Genomic DNA, 6,000 nt, shown 5'->3' on the forward strand with positions numbered 1-6,000 from the left:
CCAGGCCTTTTTTCCTCCTTGGTTCCTGTCTCCTCCATCCTTGCTGCCCTCCTGCCTCACTCTCCCTTTCTCTCCCCCCCCCTCTCTCTCTCTCTCTCTCTCTCTCTCTCTCTCTCTCTCCTCTACTCTACTCTGATTCCACTCATCTCTTCTTGTAGCTGTTAAGGTTTCCCTTCTCTCTCTGTTTTTACTCACCACCGCCCAACGTTATTTCAGCTCCAGTGCATGGTCACCTCACCATCGGAGCGGTGGTCACCTCACCACCGGAGCGGTGGTCACCTCACCACCGGAGCGGTGGTCACCTCACCACCGAAAGGTGGTGAGGTGAGGTCCCATATTTTATTTTGTATATATTATAGGTTATTTTGGGGTATGTAAGTGCATGTTGTAGCTGGAGTTGGGTGTGGTGATGAATGGAATGATTGGTAGATTGAATGCAGGCAGCATTTCAGATTGAGGGGGAATTGGTCTCCACCTAACCCCTGAAAATGGGTCTCTTCTTTCTTTCATCTGGCTTAAGTCAATGATTTGATATTGGTTTGTAGCCGTTATCCTGCAAATCTATGAATCTCATTAACAGAATGACAGCTAATTATATAAGGCCTCCGCTTGTTTTCCTTGTGGTTTATTGTTTTCCAATCAAACTCTTAAAATATTGACCTATTGGTCTCCTTCCACTCGCCTCGCCTCCTCTCCTGTCTTCCCTTGACCTTTCATCAGTGTTGATTTTGATAGCAAGTTTAGTTTTAGTCAGTCTCTTGAATAGTTTCCATGTAGTTTTAGTCACCTGGAACGTTTTAGTGTTTAGTTTTAGTCGACTAAATATCATAATTTTTGGCGGGCCTTGATGCCATTGTGACTGATTTTACACTTGCTGAAAATAGCTGTTCTACAAGCTCACGTGTCGCTCTGCAACGTGTTGTAAACTTGTAGATCTGCTTTCAGAATGCAACCAAGTGTAAAATGACTTATACTGGATCTCTTGTCCACTAGTCCCTGCCTAACATTTTAGTCTAGCTTTTATTTGTTGACATAATTTAGGTCAATATATTTAGTCTTAGTTTTAGTCATTGCTTCGTTTTCATTTAGTTTCCATTTAGTTTCCATTTAGTTTTTCGTCTGTGCACAAAAGGTAGTCAACGAACATGTTTTTGTCTTTAGCATTAGTCGACGAAATCAGCACTACTTCTCATCTCTCATCTCCTCAATGCTTTCCTCATCTTATGGTCCTACCGGTTTAATTTCAAGGACCCCCAGTTTGACATGCATTAGTTACAGACCCATAATGGTCTATTTTGGTTTCAAACTATCATTTAGCTGGGGACCCCCTGGAACTCCCTCAGGTACCCCCTGGGGGTCCCCGGACCCCACTTTGGGAACCACTGCTCCATGTCTTGACACAAACTTGTTGTTTCTCTTTCTGTCTACCCTGCTCTCTCCATCCATGTTCACAGCAAACAAACAAAAGATCCCATGATGCTTCATGTAGCCCTGAGACCCCTTCCTTGCGGGTGAATGTTCCCAGAGTTAGATGATGACTGGGGATGTTTGCAGTGCACTCACTGTTCAGTATCGGTGCCTCTTAAACCTAATTAATGCACCAATTGTATAAACCAAGTACAAATCAGACTTTAATCTCCTCATCCAATTTTAGGCAACAAATCCCATTGTGTCATCGTCACGCACGTGCACGCACGCACGCACGCAAAACCACGTGCATATCTCTGCTGTCGGGAGGAAACCTCATAACTCCAAAATGTTCATTTTTCATGAAATTAAGAAAACCTTATATTTTTAAAACAAAGCAAGTTGGTGTTGTGACTTTATATATTGTCCATTACTTCCATGAGAGGGGGAGAGGTGGTGGAGTTAGTTGCTTCAGCAGACATGTTGAGGGTCCAATGGAGTTAAGAGGTTTTGTCCAAAGCATTCCGTTGGTTCAATAACGACACACAGACGTAAAGGGTGTTATAGCACTGATTTATGCCAACAACAAAAACAACTCAAAAATGGAGTTATGAGGTTTCCTCCCGACAGCAACGTAGTCGGGGCAAAATGTCACACTTCACCTTCTGTATAGGAGATGTGAGATGTGTGGTGACCTTCCTCAGGCATGTGTTATGCCTGAGGAAGGTCCCGGAAGGACCGAAACGTTGCTTCATTAAATAAGACAATACTCGTGTGCCGAGCAGATACACAGTGTGCGGGTGTACCTTATTACACTTCACCTTCTCAAACCACAGACCGCATAAACACCCTGAACGCCGTGCACGGGAGTCGGGGCTCTCCGGGTCCCTCATGCGTGGGCCATATGGTAACCGCGGCGTGACATTTGCGATGCGTAATCCCCCCCGTTCTGGAGTTCTGAGGGAAAATACAGCAATTCCAATTCTTCTTTCCATGAATAATTGGTTTTATGCAACATTTCTAGTTCAACGTTGGTAATATGAGCAATGAATGAGTAAGTTGTCACATCAATGGGCACATATAAACACAATTACAGAGGAATATAAATGACTGCTGCTGTTAAAAAAAAAAGGAATTATTTGCCACACATGGTTGCACTCTAATTTTGGAGTGGCTGTACATTTCTTTTGGTTAACCCATTCTGCACGCAAACGCATTTTGATGTTTGTTTTTTTAAAGCATTATGTTATCCTTTAGCTGTTGAAAGATAGCATAGCCTACGAGCTTGTAGATCTGCTATTTGTGAAAAATCATGAAATTGTGACAGGGGGAGGGGGAAACCCCAATTTTTTCAGAAAACTGTCAGGATTTTGAAGTCATTTGTATAGTCCTCAGGTCTTAAATGGGTTTAATAAGCAAAACAAATGCTGATTTTTAATTAAGGCATTTGATGTGATCAAAATTCAGGTCAGCCTGACTCACGCTGAACTGCTGTGGTTGGCTGGCAGCAGCAGCAGGCCATCCTGTCATGTTGGCTCCCTGTCTGGGCCAGTGATTTGCAGCTCCGTTTGATATGAGGGACAGTGTGGGAGAATCCACTGCATGCATCATGGGGTCACTTTTACCTTGTAAAAAGGCTTGTAAAGGTCCCTGCACACTGGGACGTGTTTTTCGGAAAACCGACGAGAAAAACTCGTCCAGTGTGCAATAGGGCATTCACTTCTAGTCATTTTTACTAGTCGGTAGTTGTTAATTTAATTAATTTTTTTATAACTATAATCTATGTGATCTTGAGGTCTACAAAATCAGGAAGAATTATTGTCAACTAGTAGGCCTACCAACGAGGTCGACTAGTGGATTTACTTGCTTAATGCCCTAGTGTGCAACCACCTTTACTCTGAGAGTGTATACAACCACCTTTACTCTGAGAGTGTATACAACCACCTTTACTACATGTATAGGTGTGAGTGAGGCCTTACTCTGAGAGTGTATACAAATGGAATCAAATCCATTTAGATTTAGTTAGATTTTTCTTGGTCCTGGTATCGGTGGTGTTGTTTATTCATTTGGTATACCAAGAGTTGATGATGGTGCATGTGGTGGATGAATGTGCACATGGGCAGTGAAAAATGTTCGTTGACTACCTTTTTTCACTGACAAACGAAATAAAAACGAATATACAGTATGACGACGACAACTAAGACTAAATATATTGACAATGTCGTCAACAAATACAAACTAGACTAAAATGTTAGGAAGGGACTATAGTCACTCGTCCCTTCCTAACATTTTAGTTCAGTTTTTTATGCTACTGCGTAAATCAACTGTAGATTTAAGTCTCTCTTATGATATTTAGTCGACTAAAACTGGACTAACACTATAAGAACATTCCAGGTGACTAAAACGTGACTATAAAACTAAATGAAAATTATACAAAAGACTAATGACTAAAACTAAATAAAAATTTGCTGTCAAAAACAACAGTGCATGGCAGAGAGGAAGGGAGAGCATGTGGTTGGTTTGTTGACGTAGAGCCTTTAATTTTCCATGGCTTAATTCATTTAGGCCTGACGTCGACATTTAAAAAAATGTCTTCTAATTTGGCCACTGAACCCAATCTGAAAATATGTTATTCCAGGAACCCCCCCAGAAGCAAAGATTTGAGTTAAAAACGTTCGCTCTGAAAGAATAATATATTCAAAGATTTGCGCCCCATTTTCACGATTTTTCAAAAATATCAGACCTACAAGCTCGTAGCGCGGCACTCTGTGCCGCGCTATGAGCTTGTAGATCTGCTATTTTTCAATAGCTAAAGTAAAACACAATGCTTAAAACACCAAAAGGGGTTCCCGCTCAGAATGTCTTAATTTCTCTGTTTGCACAGCGTGTGTTGTGGACAACGAGCCAAATTGAACACCTGGGTGCAGCAGAATCATACAACCACCCCACCCCACCACCCCACCTCCCAGTCCACCCGTTAGTACAACACATGCAGCAGCCAGCAATTGTTGTACTTGGACTAGTCATTGGCTCCCAAATTGACAGTTGGAGTGTGTACATGTGTGTGTGTGTGTGTGTGTGTGTGTGTGTGTGTGTGTGTGTGTGTGTGTGTGTGTGCAAAGTTTGGCATCGACCGGGTTAAAACAAAGGCGGCTTGCAATGCTGTGGTTTGCTACTAAACAGACATTTGCATGGACAAGGGCTGCCAAAGTATAGGCTATCTTTTGTTGTTTTTCTTGTTTTTTTCGCCCATCTCTTCGAAGTTAGACTGGGCCAGCTCTAAACTGACTGGGCCACGGCCCACGTGGCCCAGTGGACCCTACGCCGGTGGTTAGGGGTTTTGTGTATTAACAAATACACAAAATAATAATAGTAATGCTACAGACGTTTGTGCACAGCAACACTGTTGAAAACAAAATGTTGCATTGTGAGGTTGAGCTTGTATGCAGGCCCCTTGATTGATTGACAAAAGGGCCTTTTGTCAATCAATCAAGTCAGTAGGGATAGCTAATGATTTAACAGCTTAAATCATTCACCCTAAGTATACACACAGCATACAACACAAGCAGCAGTAGCATAAAACAAAGTAAAAGTCCAAAAACGGATACAAAGTCCAAGGGCAGAGGAGCAGACCATGACGGAGACAAGCCTGACTTATCGTGGCAATTATATAGAATGCTACCCTGCCAAGATAGATTCATGAGTGTTTCAAATCAAACACATGCTATTCACCATTCAGTGAGGGGCGCTCTTATCATCGTACATCATCATATATATCATCGGCTTTTATAGCAACAGATGCACGTGTCACATGACACAGGATTTATGGGTACTGTTGTTGAAATTCATGCTCAATACTCTATACAGAGCTGTGGACCGAATTAATCTAAACATATTATAAAAAAACAAGAACGCCGCGAAATCACGTCGTAGTCCGAAGAGCCTAATTAATCACTCGACGCGTTTTCACGTGGAAATTTGGCTCTGCCAGGTTAACACGCACACACACACACACGCACGCACGCGCGCACGCGCGCACACCAATTGTGCCATGGAGCACTCAGAGACATAGCCCCTTTTCAGACTAGGTTGACCATATCCAAATTGTTCATTTGAGGGACAAACGTTTCGCTTGTGTGGGACAAGAAGGACAGGATGGGATTTAATAGCAACTTATTACTTAAGTTGCTTAAATGCCTTGATGTCATATTCAACCATAGGCCTAATACTGCCTAGAATTTTTTTATTATACCCCTCTGGCCTGTCACTACTTCTTTTTTTAATGCTAATTTTGGTCATGCGTGCATGGCCGACTTGATACTGTAGCCTAGGGAATGTTATTTTAACATGCTCAAAACATATTTTACAGGAAAAGAGGGAGATTTACAATTGAAAACCAACTAGGGGACTAACTAATTTGAACACTGATGCCTGCTATAGTCACAATGTTGGACAGGGTCTCAATTTGTGGGATGCCTGGAAAGCCTTGGCAATAATAAGGGACTGTCCCACGCAAAGAGGGACATCTGGTCACCCTGTTGCGGACAGACAGGGCATGGTATATGGTGCTCCTTTGATCCATCCATCTCTCTG

This window comes from Protomyctophum bolini (assembly GCF_963924005.1).
Source record: "Protomyctophum bolini genome assembly, chromosome: 16".
In the NCBI taxonomy this organism is placed as follows: domain Eukaryota; kingdom Metazoa; phylum Chordata; class Actinopteri; order Myctophiformes; family Myctophidae; genus Protomyctophum; species Protomyctophum bolini.